Source organism: Bombyx mori, chromosome 12 (assembly GCF_030269925.1).
Source record: "Bombyx mori chromosome 12, ASM3026992v2".
NCBI classification, from domain to species: Eukaryota; Metazoa; Arthropoda; class Insecta; order Lepidoptera; family Bombycidae; genus Bombyx; species Bombyx mori.
In genome coordinates, this window is record NC_085118.1 from 12,184,133 (window position 1) to 12,201,441 (window position 17,309).

Here is a 17,309-nt window from a genome sequence, read left to right on the forward strand (position 1 = left end):
GGTACCACCGCCCTGCCTATTTCTGCCGTGAAGCAGTAATGCGTTTCGGATAGAAGGGTGGGGCAGCCGTTGTAACTATACTGAGATCTTAGAACTTATATCTCAAGGTGGGTGGCGCATTTACGTTGTAGATGTCTATGGGCTCCAGAAACCACTTAACACCAGGTGGGATGTGAGCTCGTCCAACCATATAAGCAATAAAAAAAACAAAAAATGGCATGTGTTTAGAGATATTACATAAAAGTCTAGTTTTTCCACGTTGGTGGCTTAACTCTAGAAAATTTACTTAAGGCGCCAACAATTATTATAGTTTATTATAATTACATATATGATAATTTCATATTTTTTTTAATTGCAGATCCTGATAGTCCGGAGGCCTTTCCATTTTTACCAGGACTGTTGTCGAGCAAAAGCTCAGTCAGGAGGGGATGGGATTTGCTAACAACTGCCAGAGCCCCTCCAAATAAGACCTAACAACTCAAGGGCAACTGCTTCGCCAATGAATATAATTTGTACGAAACCCATGTAGAACACGAACGAATAAATATAGACACAAAATGAGCAGTACAGCGTTGGATAGTTTCTTTATTAGCGTATAATACATAGATATGTAGGTGCCATTTCTACATTGATAATAACCTCTTTAAACTAAAGTACTGCTGAACATAAGTATACCATTTTAATTATGAATATTAGCAACTCTATGCATGGGAATCAGAAACGAAATATTTTTATAAAACCAAGTTTGTATTAATTAGGAAATTCAATTAGACACGTAAAGGTTTTATTTAGTTTAATTAATGTTAATACGAAGAAGCCGTTGAAAAAATTTGGTTTAATCATTAAACATAGATGCTGCTAATAAGCCAAGTTCATCTTCGTACGCTTGTTTTAGAAAGAGACGGAAATATTATGAGCTTCTCAGAGCAACTTATAAATCGTGCATCTTATTTTAACATTCTCGTTTCACCCTCATTGACCCGTTTAATTTGGGTCTCACTAAATTTAAGTAGGTGTCATGTTTGGAACGTATGTTTCTTTTTTTTTTTTTTATATTAACTTTTTCTGAAGTCAACCTATTTATTTCATTTGGATACTTTGCTTTTCGTTTCTTACAGTATTACTTGTGAGACATTGTGTGGTTTTTTTTTAACAGATTTTATGACCCGGTAGCTAGGACCTTTAAGTCATGTCTTATTTTAATTTATGTTCTTATTTTTATGAAAAATGATAATTTGGAGTGAAATGAAATCAAATGAAATGATATGAAATGAAATGAAGATGATTAATTTGAGACATTAATTTTTTTATTTTTTATTGCTTAGATGTGTGGACGAGCTCACAGCCCACCTGGTGTTAAGTGGTTACTGGAGCCCATAGACATCTACAACGTAAATGTGCCACACACCTTGAGATATAGTTCGAAGGTCTCAATATAGTCACAACGGCTGCCCCACCCTTCAAATTGAAACGCATTACTGCTTCACGGCAGAAATAGGCGGGGCGGTGGTACCTACCCGTGCGGACTCACAAGAGGTCCTACCACCAGTAATTACGCAAATTATAATTTTGCGGGTTTGATTTTTATTGCACGATGTTATTCCTTCACCGTTGAAGTCAATCGTGAACATTTGCTGAGTACGTATTTCATTAGAAAAATTGGTACCCGCCAGCGAGATTCAAACACCGGTGCATCGCTCGATACGAATGCACCGGACGTCTTATCCTTTAGGCCACGACGACTTCTGACGAATTCGTCGACGATTAATTAACTGTGATGAAATGAAATGAAATGAGATGAGATGACATGGGATGAAATATAATCAATTTTCCATAAACATAGATTATGTTTGCAGTTGCGTACTCGCTATTTCATACGCGCTTCAGAATCGAATATTTTTATTAAGACCGCTCAATATCTGAACTAGCCTCCGTACAATCTGCTTGAAGGGGGGATATTTGAGTTCTTTGGCCACAAAAAGAGTGCTGACAATCTTAAAAAAAAATACGGTAACTAGCAAGATTTCAGGCTACGATCCAATGCGGTGGTCCGACCAAATCCGCATCACTTTGGATATCACAGTCTACGATACCATACATATCATCGAGAACAAAAGATGACAAAACATCATCCAGAGAAAAATATTGGGAGGAGATGGTCACGACCCTCAGACATGAGGAATGTCACTCAAAGAGGAGGAGGCAGTCGAGCATACGGCCCACCTGATGGTAAGTGGTTACCGTCGCTCAAGGGCGTCAGCAACGCCAGGGGCAAAACCTAGTCGCTGCCTACCATTGAGTAATCTCCTACTTACACTGTTCGAACTTAAAACAATCATATATTTTACAGTACACGTATGTATATGACATAGTATTTTTATAATGGCATCGGTGTCATTTACCTTATAATTAATTAGATTATTAAATCCCGACATATGACTGCTAAAACGTATGAAATCTATCTATATTTATAAACTAGCGACCCGCCCTCGCTTCGCTTCGGAAACATTAAAACACACATGAAACCAAAAAATAAAAATAAAAAAAAAGTAGCCTATGTTCATCAGGGACAATGTCGGCTTCTAATGAAAAAAGAATTTTTCAAATCGGTCCAGTAGTTTCGGAGCCTATTCGAAACAAACAAACAAACAAATCTTTCCTCTTTATAATATTATATAGTATAGACAACTAGAGCGTAATCTTTTGATCGCACTACGATAAAAACACGTTCGATGTACTAATTAATTCAAATATTATACATCTGGTGATCCGTAGGAATAAGTAAACACAATAATACGAATCGATTGTAAATATTAACACAGCTTTCAATCGCATCATGCTAATCATTGTTTTCCCAGATATTGTATATTAATGTGATGATTACACGTTCCGGATCGCGTTGTGCAATCAAAGGGTAGATAGATAATTGCAGCTGTAAGTTTTGATAATCATATTAGGTATGTTGGATCGTTTCACGCCCTAATATCGTCTATTTTTTTATTGCCCTTGTAAGCAGACGTACGTATACGTATACATACGTCGTTCATGGATGTGAGCAATACCAAGAGTAGAGTCAAGCCTACCTAGCAAAAAAATACTAAATCGATGCTGTCTTAAAAAACGTGTGGCACTCGGGAACTGCCGCTGTAAAGCTATTGCATAGCATTTTTTATCAACTTATGCAATTATAATGACACAATGATAATTTAATATTGAAACAATAATAAAACAAGACCACGCTATATTAAACATTAATAAAAGCAAAATTAACTGTCCCCTTCACACTCATAAGCTAGACCGCGCTAGAGAGAGATGGGCAGACTTTTCATGATGCGCATGAAGTGTGACGTCACGCCACGCGCTTATTCACAAACACTACACAAGCGCAACGTGTGAATATGTTGAACGCGAGCTACATGGTAGGCGGAGTGTGGGGTGTTAGGTTTTTTTTTTTTCGTTACGGAATTTCATGATTCGGTCGCCGCGCTCAAGGTCCGCGATAAAAGCTATGCAATAGTTTAAAATAAATCGTAAAAATATTGTTTTATGTTGTTTTCATGACCACGTTCGCAATTAAAGAGTAGGATGACTTGTCGACAATACTACAGGTAGATATTATGAGTTCATTCAAGTAGGTACCACCACCCTGCCTATATCTGCCGTGAAGTATTAATGCTTTCCAGTTTGAAGGGTGGGGCAGCCGTTGTATTCTAAAACTAAGACTTAGAACTCATGTCTCACATTATGTTGTTGATGTCTGTGGACTTCAGTAACCATTTAACACCAGGTGTGCCATTAACTTTCGTCTAGAGCAATAAAAAGCTGTACGTCTTAAACTACATTCCTATTATATTTCTAAAGTGTTTCCACATAAAAATAGTTCTTTAATACACTGGTAGTGTGCGCTTTATCCGCGTATTGGTATCAGCTAGGGTAAATTAAAAGTTCGGTTCGAATTTATAATGTCATAACGCGCCTTCAAACAAGGATAGTGTACGGAATTAAATTTCGGACCTATTTCAAAACCGTATGCATTTGTTTTGAGGACGGACCAGTGCAAACTTCACGCACGGATCGTCAAATTCTGCATTTTGATGGAAATTGCTTTTGTGCCCATAAAAATTGCGCTCGAACAGATTGCAGAGGCTGTACGGAAATGAGTTCGTAAATTTTATCCTCACAATTTATTTAATTTTATCGTTCGATTTAATGTATATCGGTCGGATGAGTATTGCATTTTGTTTGTTAATAATGTAGGATTAAAATTGACGTTGTGGGCGGGGTTATTTGATGGAACCTAGTCGTTATTCTGATTTAACCTCGGTTGGTAGTAGAATATATTTGTAATCCATTTTCATTAAATTAAATAATTTGATTTTATTTAACAAAAAAATGTCGAGGGATAAAAGACTATTTAAGTGACATTTCGTTTGGTACGCGACATTTATCTTTGTAATTAAAGGTACGTTTTATTTGGTATTAGTATCAAAAATTCAATGTTTTGAATTGAGCTTTAACTATGTTTACCCCATTTAAATAGTTGAAGAAGTTTTTTTTGCATGATGCTTTTTACCAAATTATAAATTTTAAATGGCTCTCCGGTAAAATTGCGAAAATGTCCCTAAACCAAATAGCTTTTGATCTTTCGATGTATTCAAGATACCGTATGCTTACGGTAATCTAAATCATAAATAAAAAGCCTCATTCAAAAGCAAATCGTCAACTCAATCTTACTTTTATTGCGATCTGTTGAAACAAAGGCGCAACGTTATATGATGCTATATCGACTCGTTTTTCTTATGTTAATATGTGAAGAATGGCTAATTTTCTGCGTGGTTAACGTCGCTTGAATTTTTATGGCTTCTGACACATGTCATTTTTATATGCATTCTTGTTGGTATCTTTATTAGAAGTTTGTTGTATAACCGAGAAAATTTTGTAAATAAACTACGTGAAAGTAATTAAACTACTAATGTCTTAATTTAGCGATGCGCGCCGTGATAGTTTCAAGCCGATCTGAGCTAGGGCGTCGAGATAAGTTAATAAAAATTTGATCACGATTTCGGTCTAAGCTAAAGCAATTTAGATGCAAAATACTGTGTCACTTAAATTTAAATATAAATGATAGAGTTGAAATACTTTTAATTCGATATAGACCTGAATAACAAATAACTTGATTATTGTAGAATGCAAACCCTTTGGACGGTTCAAATTGAGTAAATTTTGAATTTGTGAACTTTGAATATTATTCTAATATTATCTATACATATATGTAATATTGTTAAACGTATATACTTATCTGTATGTCAGTGTCTAGTATCCATACCGCTGGGCTAATTCAAATTTGAAGCGGGATGACCGTGCGTGACGCGATCACAGTCATTTTTATATTTATATTTAATATATCTAAATTTTATTGAAACTATTAACGGTATGGTATTGGTACCGTCTAAGCTATTTTCTTGCTTGCTTACAAGTTGAAGTTTGTACAATTTCAGCCGCAAAGCAGCTATATCCGGCTAAGCAACGGACAGCCGTTACATAATTAAACTGAGACTTAGGCCTCGGGTTTCAAGGTGGATATCGACATTCATGTTTTAATTTCTATTCACTCTAGCAACCCCCTAATACGATGTGGTCCGTAAGGTCATTCACCGATTATAGTAATAAAAAATTAATATGTTGATTTTTAAAGGCACTCACTCTAACACCAGTAAAAATATTAGTATATTGTTCGTATTGAATAAACAAGAGTATATAGTATGGTACTGTATTCGTCGGTTTTCGTTTTCAATTTGTTGATGGAGCCACAGGCGTTTAATTGGCGGTTACCGGTCATTTTCGACGAATACGATTCGTATTTTAAGCACGTTTCTATACTAGAGTCGACGGTATCGGTATTCGTATCAAAGTTAATCAGGGTAAAACACTATATTGATGAACTCGACTCTACGCTGTCATCTATTAGCTTTGGGCTTTGTTCGCTAGCAAATATGCGGGCTGGACTAAATAGAACCTATTCCTGAAACTGTACTGTTTTGATATAGTGTGTGATCTATGATCTATCTATCACTGTCATACACACTAGGGCTAAAGGCTAGAAATACATTGTCACGCTGCAGTCACGCTTAATGTTCCGGTCACCGTCCTCGCCGAACCCGTCGCTTGCGACGAAGGGCTCGATGAGTAAATTAACCCATAGACACAGCCCACTGAGTTTCTCGCTGGATCTTCTCAGTGTGTCGTGTTTCCGATCCGGTGGTAGTTTCTGCGAAGTACTGCTCTTGCTAGGGCCAGTGTTAGCAACACTTCCGGTTTGAGCCCCGTGAGCTCACCTAAACGTCAAGGAGAAGCTGAAACTATCCTCTCAAGGCCATCAGCATAGGTAGAAAAAAACTACGTATTTATGAACATCGAATAGGATCACTCAGGTCGCCACGCCGTTATCATTGCTTCGTTATTTCTGCAATGTGATATTTATAGTAATATAAAATATATCAGTAATTATTAATTAGTTACAGAACTAATGCTTATTTTCGCGTACATACAACAGCGATGATACAGTGGTCGAATAAAGCGATAGAGCCGTCAACAGAAACCCTAAGTCGTGTGAAAAGCTTACAATGTTTTTTTTTGCCTGATAGGAATACCTACATGTTTATTTTACTTTTCATATAATGAAAAATATTGTTAATCAAGGACTTTTACTTTGTATTCTGATTAGGATCATCAAGATAGAAAAATAATACACATATTTAGTTCGATTTGGTTTTAAAGCATTTTTTTGTGGTTTTATAACAAAATGTATTATTTGGTTCAAAATGAAATTTGCCAGACTTCCGCTTACATGGTAACGAGGGTATGTCGAAGTTCAGCCGACTAAAGCTTCCTGACACTCAACAACTCACGCCGAGTCTAGGATGGGATAGAATCCAATCGAGACAGATGGGGGGCAAGATGACGCTTAAAGCTCGCCTAAAAAGTGCACCAACTGGTGCTCTTTGGTCTCCCCGCCATCCCCAAGCTGAAATACGGAGGGGACCCGAAGCACTTAGGGGGCCAGGATTTTCCGCCTCCGTCTCGATTGTTCAATCCTAGGTACTTCAATTACACCGGATGAATTTTTTTGATCCACACGAAAAGGTTTGGTTCTACACAATTTAATACTTTTTTGATTGTTTTTTGAGGTAGATGAGGACATTTGTTAGCAGGCCACTTGGTATGGTAGGTATAGCGTCCTTTTAGTGGTTGGTCATTGGCAATTCCGTTGTCCCCGATTATGTAAAGCGATGATTTGTGCCGGCTTTGATTGATTTGTCGACCACCAGTTAGAAGTGATGAGGACACCCGAAAATCGGGCTCAGTCGAGTAAATTGGCCGAGGTTTTGTCCAGATATGGGAAGCTGTGTCCTGATGATGATGGGTAATTTCATTGTTGAAATGTTAAAAATAGTAAAATAAATAAAATAAATATGATAATTCTATAAATTTAATTAAATATGTACCAAATTAGAATAAAAAATTTTGAATAAACCATCACGATAAATATTTCTTCGCTGTAAAATATGATTTTGTGCATATCGAAATCCTCATTGGTAACATAGCAGTATTATATCTAGTATAGAATGACGCAGCAGTTTCGAATTATCGGTTTTTGAAATAACTTTGTTTCTCAAGAGCACTCGAACTAGCTATAAAGACACTTGAAGGGAATTTTCGAAAGAAATGTTCTTACTTATTCTTTTACCGAACGAGGTTCATTGTTAGTTTCTTCGATTTATTAGTGTAAAATGAATTTTGCATTTTGGGAATTTTCAAGTGGAAAACCAGACTAATTATGAATGTATTAAACTACAGTTATAAAGGATATCATTATTTCATTGAGCTAATTCCAGCGTTTGTCCACACGCGATACGATGGTCACATGACGATAGAGTTTTATGTATTTACCCAGTAATTTTCATTAGGAGTGTTAGCTGTTTAAAGCGCATTGAACGGTAATATGCACTGTTTGAGCTCTTTACAATTGCTTTTTACAAAACCAATCTACTCTAAACACGACACAATTAATGTCGTCACACAACATAAACTTGTTATTGTTTTTTTCGTAATGGACCATTGGATATTTTACTGTCCGTGTCATCGCTATGAGCTGAGCCATTACATAATGATTAAATTATACTACTACCCATAGACACAGCCCACTGAGTTTCTTGCCGGATCTTCTCAGTGGGTCGCGTTTCCGATCCGGTGGTAGATTCTGCGAAGGACTGCTCTTGCTAGGGTCAGTGTTAGCATCGCTCCGGTTTGAGCCCCGTGAGCTCACCTACTAGTTAAGGGTACGCTGAAATAGCCTCTCAAAGCTATCAGCTTAGGTAGGAAAAAATATATAAATATATTTTTTTATTATTAAAATGTGACATGAGCTATGTTTTCATGTGCGAGTATTAACTTTATAACTTATGCGAAGTATTTACAAAGAAATTAATAAAGTTAAATCATTTATAACTTAGTTTTTATGATGAACTATCGTGTCAAAGTTTGAATAGTCACTACATTTACAATATCGGTAACAGCTGAGAGCGCACAGCTTACCTTTACACGCGGCGGTAAGTTGGTAAGTAAGTGACTGCGTACTACGATAGCGCCGATCGCCGGTTTAGTCATTCACTCGCAGTCGTTCGCCGCTGTAGCATACTCGTCCAACGCCGCTCACGGACCAAACTACGTAAAGTTTCCCGAATAAGTTCGTAACCGAACGTAACTTATCAGTGGTGAAATTCCATGGAATTTGTGTTTTGTTAATATCACATAAGCAGTGCTGTGACGTAGAAATCGTGCGTTGCAAAGTGAACTTTTAGCCGTGTCTTGAAGCTGTGCCCTCACGGGGAAACGGCCGTGATGTTGATGAACTGAAAAGTTTATGGGTAAGTTATTGCTTTACGAAATGAAAGAAGAAGAAAAAAATTGAATTAAAAATTCATTCGAGGCGCGTTGATGAGGTTTCTTTAATGTTTGTTTTTGTGAGATCCGCGAATACAAAGTGAATTTTTTTAATTTGAAAAAAAATATGAAAATCGGTTTCTGTATTCTTTCGTTATTAAGAAGTTAAGCAATGTTTGTTTTTGGAAATAAGTTTCGAGATCGTAAATCAACCGGATATATGGCGCTATTTACAGGTGGCATAACAATATTTTCATCACTTAGAATTGCTGAACAATTTGTGAATGTTCGTAAAGCACGCGAAGCTTTGACGCACGCCATCGCTACTGAAGCTCTTGTTAACTCAATTCGAATTTTATATTAATCTATAGAATTGATCGTCAATATAAATTTTATGTTAAAATTTTTTTTATTGCTCTTGTAGGCAGACGAGCATACGGCCCACCTGATGGTGAGTGGTTACCGTTGCCCATGAACTTCAGCAATGCCAGGGGCAGAGCCAAGCCGCTGCCTACCGCATCAGATAGGAGTTCTCATATAAGCAGTTAAATTAAATTAATTATTAAATTTGTGTGGCGTAAATGAAATACGTTTCGAACTTAAGTGTTTTGTGTGCTTAAAAATGTATTTCAAATACTTCGTTAGTTTTTTTTGTCTTTGTAGGCAGTCGAGCTTCCGGCCCACTTGACGGTAAGTAATAACTGTCGCTCACGGATATCACTAGAGGCAGAGACAAGCTGCTACGTACTATTAAGGTGTCTTTTCAAACCTCGTTTAAAGAAGAACATGTTGTAGTGTTCGGGAAATATCCTGGAGGGAGCTCATTCCAGAGCTGGAGGGTACGTGGCAGAAAAGAGATCTGCAAACATACGGTGGATGAACGCAGTGATTGCAGATGGTATAGGTGAAACCTGCTTCAGTGGCGAACGAGGCGTGGCAAAAAGGAAATGGAGGGATCATCTGGAACAAGTCCTCAGAGTACTTACTCCTCGTGGAACATACAGTACAAATCTCATAGAGAACCGAATTCTCTCCATAAGCCCGGAGGGTCCTATTTCCCTACCTATTCGCTGGTGCCTAAGGGACTATTCCACGTACGGGCAGACGGGTTGATGAGCTCAAGGGCTCATCCTGGGAGAACTTGCTAACACTAGCCTTAGCAAGAGCAGTGCTTCCCAGAATCTACCAACGGGTCGGAATCGCGATACACTGAGAAGATCTGCCGAGAAATTCAATAGGCTACCCAGAGGTTCTAAACGATCTGTGAGAACGGGATTACGACAAGCCAAACGACCGTCTTTATGGAGTTAAGTGGAAGTAGCTATTAATTGCCCCCGGCCCAGAGATGGGACCAGTAATCGACGCGAGGTCGTTCTTGTGATTTTGATGTAGCACAAGTCTCTGTTCAGGCGTGAAATACCCCCTTTCTCTATTGAGGCTTTTCATCATAGGATTGTCTGTGTCATGGGAACACATGGGAATAGGTTGAAATAAATACATAAAGAAATAGTAAACAGCCAAGAGACAAAGGGTAAGCAAACCTGGTCATCACACTAATGTTTGCCCGATATGGGAACCGAACCCACGTCCCTCGGCGGAACCTTTAGGGGCGCTCACTCCTGCCCCACCAAGTCAGTCAAAAAGATAAAGCAGTTTATTTTCATACTTACATTATTAAAGACCACATCCGCTGCTAAAGCTTTAATATTAGAAGGATTATCAAATATTTTAGCTGAGACAGTGAAGCGCTTCAGAAAACACGTCTCGGGTCTTTTCAAAGTGAGGGATATTTGGATATTTATAACGTTTAATATATAATATAATTTATTATTATTATTATTGCGTACGTGGGTGAACGTACTCACGGCCTACATGATGTTAAGTGGTTACTGAAGCCCATAGACATCTACAACGTAAATGCCGCCACCTATCTCGAGATATGAGTTCTGAGGTCTCAATATATAGTACAACGGCTGCCCCACCCTTCAAACCGAAACGCATTACTGCTTCACGGCAGAAATAGGCAGGGTGGTGGTACCTACCCGCGCGGACTCACAAGAGGTCCTAACACCAGTAATTACGCAAATTATAATTTTGCGGGTTTGATTTTTATTACACGATGTTATTCCTTCATTGTGGAAGTCAATCGTGAAAATTTGTTAAGTACGTATTATATTTCATTTAAAAAATTGGTACTTGCCAGCGGGATTCGAACATGATGCATCGCCAGATGCAAATGCACCGGACGTCTTATCCGTTAGGCCACGATGACTTCTGTCCTATATGATAAATTATATAATATTTGCGTTAGTTCATTGTCTTAAATAAACGATTATCTTTTGTATTGCGTTGATGGGCCAAGGCGATCCCGGTCCGATTCAAACAGCGTAGAGTGGATACTGGAGCCCGTAGATATGACAATATGAATGCTGCTCCTCTATCTTGAGACTTGAGAAGTTTTACGGTATTAAAACTGTCCCATCCTTCAACTCTAAAGCACTTCGCGGTAGAAATAGGCGGAGTGATAGTACTTACTCGTGTAGGCTTAAGGTACTCTCTACTATTAGTAAATGGTAGTTCGCGATCGAAGTATAGTTCTATGAAATTGGAAAAAAATGCTGTTGTCTATTCTACGATGGATGTCTTTTAATTTTTTTTTGGCCTACTTAGCTGTCCCTAGCGGTTATTCTAACCTATTCACTTTTAATTTGAATTTCCTAACATCTGTCCTATCAAGAATAATACTTCGCTGAATTTATTGCCGCATCGGAATTGCGGCCCACTGAAAAGATTCGGCGAAAAACTCAGTGGGTTGTGCCTACGGGATCCTTCCTTACACCCACGGAAGAGACGTGGTTGTGCCATTCTAGATGGACGTCCCACAGTCGAATTTATCTGAACAAATATATATTTTTTGTATATTTTGAAATTGCTATAGCAAATTATGCTCTATTGTGTTCTTATAATTGGGGAAGGAATTACTAGAGCATATTTTTGTTTTGTTTTGGGTGAGACCTAACCCTATTGCTGGAGATATATCACTGATAGTATGTAATTCTAGCAGTTTTTACAATGTACTAATTGACTTCATAGAATATTTTAAGAATATAAATTTTTATCGTTATATGAAAACACTTAAATAGCGGTCCATCGAATCCAAATTTATACTAATATTATAAAGCTGAAGAGTTTGTTTGTTTGTTTGCACGCGCTAATCTTAAGAACTACTGGTCCGATTTGAAAAATTCTTTTAGTGTTAGATAGCCAATTTATTGAGAAAGGCTATATAGCATCACACACTAATAAAGAATGTTTCAAAATCGGGGTTTTTTTCCATTTTGAGAGCTCCGCTGCGTGCGCTGCAGAAACGGTTAAAGTTCGCTAAAATAATGTATGACAGGATTGTTCCTCTTTAAAAGATCTGAAAAAAAAAACATCCGCGACAGCATATGTCTATATGTTAAGGTTGGCTCACTATAACGTTTTTTATGCCAACCAAATATGTTCTAAAATAAAGCATTATTTGTGAACTATTCCACGCGGCCGAAGTCGCCGACAAAATCTAGTGAGTTATAAATTTCATCTATGTGATACTGAATATAATACCAAAGTCTTCGAGTAAGCTATCTATGAAATACCCATGAAAAACATATAGGTTCCGTAATTTGTCATTTGAGGAGGGAACGTTAAAATTTCCCCATTCAAATTTTGGCCTTTCACGCAATACTGTTATTTATTCGACAATAAAACCCTTTCTAAATAAATTCCCCACAGGAAATATGTTTAAAGCGAGTCGAGATATTCAGGTCCGGGCTCTAGGACCCATTTGAGACCAGGTGGGACGTGAGGTCATCGACTCCTCTAGCGCAATGAGAGTACCACCTTGTAGTAGTAATCAAATACACTTACTGTAACTCTTAAATGCTTAAAAAGTATTTTTTCCGTCTTATACTTTTTTTTTAATTCAAAAACCTTAAATTATTTACGGGATAAAAAGGGCAAGCAGTAAAATAAACAAACGGCTTTCTTCATTTATGTCTTAGAAAACCACAAAAACCATCAACAAGTGAAGTCAGTTAAAAACTATAAATATATATCATTGATTCAATACTTTTTTAAGATTTCCCGAATCATACAAATAACTAAAACTACTTGTGTGATTTAATATCGCATGTATTAATTTCGATATTTTGAATACTTTAGATATAGTTTTCATGTTTATAGTCGATCGAGGTGTTTTTTGGCGACATTTTCTAAAAAAGTTTCGAAACAAAATAATAAGCGCGAGACTAAGCCATTCAAGTAGTTTTATTGACGGTAGACAGCGACTTCGCTCTATTTCTGGCATTGCTGACGTCCATGGGCGACTGTAACCGCTGACCATCAGGCGGGCCGTATGCTCGTCTGCCTACAAGGGCAATAAAAAAAAGTTGTTTATTATAGATTTCACTTGTCCCGCTGCTATGCACACTGTAGCAATTTAAATTGAATGAATTTTGAATGGAGATCGAATTTTATGAATAAATGATTCAGTTTTACTGGTGGTAGGGCCTCTTGTGAGACCGCACGGGTAGGTACCACCGCCCCGCCTATTTCTGCTGTGAAGCAGTAATGCGTTTCGGTTTGAAGGGTGGGGCAGCCGTTGTAACTATACTGAGACCTTAGAACTTATATCTCAAGGTGTGTGGCGCATTTACGTTGTAGATGTCTGTAGATGTCTATGGGTTCCAGTAACCACTTAACACCAGATGGGCTGTGAGCTCGTCCACACATCTAGGCAATAAAAAAAAAAGCTAACTTTACGAGTTTTATCTATGAAATTTTCTGTAAACGCCTGGTCCCATTACTACATATTACCGTGAATTTTCACTTCTAGCTTCATATTATAATGCACTATTATGACTATTGAAGCGTGCAGCTCATTTTTAGCACGAGATCGGAATTTCTATTACATTCTAATACCTACTCTAATGCTCAAATCTTTAAATCTCATTTGGATTGCCAGAAATCTGGTGACTGCAGTATTGCTTAAGCAAACTCAGAGTGTAGAAACTGAGATTTCAATACAAATTGAAATGTATTTGATCCATTCGGAAAATGTACAAACATATATATACATATACCTATATATATATAGTTATATACTCATAGTAAAAGTAGACAACTAGCATTTTATTTAGTCGAAATAGGTGATGGCTTGATCGTCACTGCCGTTAGTGCGATTTGTCACTTAAATCATTACATTATCTTTTGTATATTTTAATAATTTGCATTGACTCGATGGTGCAGTAGATAGCGCCCCTGACTGCTGTGGTCAGAGTCAAGGATTCAGTTCCCATGTTGGGCAAATATTATGTCGTTAATGTCGTGTAATAAAAATGAAACCCGCAAAATTATAATTTGCGTAATTACTGGTGGTAGGACCTCTTGTAAGTCCGCGCGGATGGGTACCACCACCCTGCCTATTTCTGCCGTGAAGCAGTAATGCGTTTCGGTTTGATGGGTGGGGCAGCCGTTGTAACTATACTTGAAACCTTAGAACTTATATCTCAAGGTGGGTGACGCATTTACATTGTGGATGTCTATGGGCTCCAGTAACCACTTAACACCATGTGGGCTGTGAGCTCGTCCACACATCTAAGCAATAAAAAAATAAAAAAAACAATTGTGTAATGAATAGGCTTGTTAACTCTTTGTCTGGCTGCTTAACTTTTAGGGTTTAAGCTCCCGGTTTTTAATTGTCATTAAATTATGTCCGACAGTTCGAGTACTTAATTGGTTTCGCGGTCACGGACGCCTAAGATATTTCGTCGACATTTTAATGTGGTGCTAACTGCCGACTATCTTTCTAGAAAATATATTTCTGGAGTATATTACCTTACATTTCACATAGAAGAAATTTAACTATATCTATTTAAACTTATATATTGTAATGTAGATATATCAGTCTTTGGTTTTCATAGTACAGCAGGACTTTGGTTTGAGATCAAACCATTCGAACCACTTTTTTTATTTTTTTTATTGCTTAGATGTGTGAACGAGCTCACAGCCCACCTGGTGTTAAGTGGTTACTGGAGCCCATAGACATCTACATCGTAAATGCGCCACACACCTTGAGATATAAGTTCTAAGGCCTCAGTATAGTTACAACGGGTGCCCCACCCTTCAAACCGAAACGCATTACTGCTTCACAGCAGAAATAGACGGGGCGGTGGTACCTACCCGTGCGGACTCACAAGACGTCCTACCACCAGGATTAAACATTTAAGTCAAAAGCTTAAAAAAACCGATGAGATTAATGAAATAAAATATCAATTATTAATTAAGCAACTCGAAATGGAGTGGGAATATCAAAAGTTTCATATTCTTTTTCCGTAGGTCAATAGAAATTTTTCGAAAAATATCAAGTAGAATAAAAATGAGAATTTTATTTAGTGAGAAATGTATTTAATACTCTGGTACATACATACTTGTTAAACAAATCAATTCGTTGGTCTCTATCGATGATCACTCGACTACTGACGGTGATATACAAATTGTTTAAATTGCCACAGATGCGCGCTATCATTGGCTATACGAGTATATTAATTTCAAAGTCATTGCTTTTGAAGAGCTGTTTATCTTGCCTGGTCTACCGCAAAAGTACTATTTGATTCTATAGTGGCCTTTTGGAGTTGATAAACACGAAACTAAAATCAGTCTTAAAATAAAATGTACACCGAATATCAATTAAAACAATGTTACATAATCTAAGCACGCCGACGTGTTCATTGTAACGATCGTTACTTATTCATAACTCAACCTATTGTTGCTAAGGTCCGAATGAGATTAAATGCATTTATTTGCAAATCCCTCGTAAAATTTAATACGGCTTAAATTAAATATCGCCTCGGCGTTACTCGGCTCCGCATTATACCTACTATCCCGAATTTAAATTCTAAAACCGTAGGCAAGTTATGTAGACTAGAGAGTTCTGTGGTATTATTTTACGTTGTTAGAGCCGTGTAAACTTTTCATTCTGTAAATGTGGCTTATTTGATTTAAACAGCTCCGGGTCGACTGGAGTACCTTAATAATATTAATCAGCAGCTAACCGAAATGTTAAACCGAATTTCGGGAGTGGCCAACAACTAGTGAACGTTTGTTTTGTTTAGCTATAAAGCATTTTCAGGGTATTCGTTCGTGTAATACGAAGGGAGGTCGTTCGGCACGCTTACGTGAGCACGGGTGTTTTACTTTATAAATCACTGTTCATGTATCGCGGTTTGAAAACTTGTAATTCCCCAGTAGAGTTTATTAAGCCAACTGAAAATGTATACCAGAAACAGAAATATGTTTTTGAAATTTACCTTATAAACTTATCTTACTCTTACCCTTGCGGTTGGGATAAGTCATGTTGTGATTTGGTTTAGCTTCCAGTTTTTTTTTTTTTTTTATTGCTTAGATGAGTGGACGAGCTCACAGCCCACCTGGTGTTAAGTGGTTACTGGAGCCCACAGACATCTACAACGTAAATGCGCCACCCACCTTGAGATATAAGTTCTAAGGTCTCAATTATAGTTACAACGGCTGCCCCACCCTTCAAACCGAAACGCATTACTGCTTCACGGCAGAAATAGGCAAGGTGGTGGTACCTACCCGTGCGGACTCACAAGAGGTCCTACCACCAGTAATTACGCAAATTATAATTTTGCGGGTTTAATTTTTATTACACGATGTTATTCCTTCACCGTGGAAATCAATCGTGAACATTTGTTGAGTACGTATTTCATTAGAAAAATTGGTACCCGCCTGCGGGATTCGAACACCGGTGCATCGCTCAACACGAATGCACCGGACGTCTTATCCGTTAGGCCACGACGACTTCCATGAAGTTAATACACCATAGGAATGGAAGGATACGATAGGATCCGGGAGCGGATTAATTCACAATTCTGCTACTGCCGGTGAAGTCTTCAGGAATTAGATAGGTGCGAGCACGTCAGGACTTGTCGTTGTGGCGAACCTTGAGATAATCTTGTGTCTAGCAGGGATTGACTATCACTGACTGTTGATTGAAGCAATACGCTGGGCTGCATATCCGTATTCTATAACACTTAATAAGCTATTTACCCGATAAAATATTATCTCGGACTGCATTGTCATAATGTTTAATAAATCTATCGAACTATTGTGAAATCGGCAATCGAATAGCGTTACACGCGCACCGCTAAATGCATCAGTGAATACCGATTTTCAAATGTATTTGCGGCTATACGTAAATTATAGATAATCGATACAAACTCGCATTAATCGAGTTATAATGATCTTAACGGTCTGAGTTATTAGCAGACAGGAAACCGGTAAGATTGAATTAACAGCGTCAC

General features: G+C 37.7%; 1 protein-coding gene across 2 annotated transcripts in view; it reads left to right on the forward strand.

Annotated features, from left to right (window-relative positions):
- Positions 1–8,661: 8,661 nt before the first annotated feature.
- LOC101735873 (uncharacterized) overlaps positions 8,662–17,309 on the forward strand; it is a 140,082-nt gene continuing 131,434 nt past the window's right edge. The window contains exons 1-2 of one of the 2 annotated variants that reach the window (XM_038014439.2): positions 8,670–8,927; positions 9,607–9,633. The gene's annotated coding sequence lies outside the window, so the exon portion shown is untranslated. Of the gene's footprint in view, positions 8,928–9,606; positions 9,634–17,309 lie in introns of both variants that reach the window. The other variant, XM_004926515.5, reaches the window with a different exon arrangement.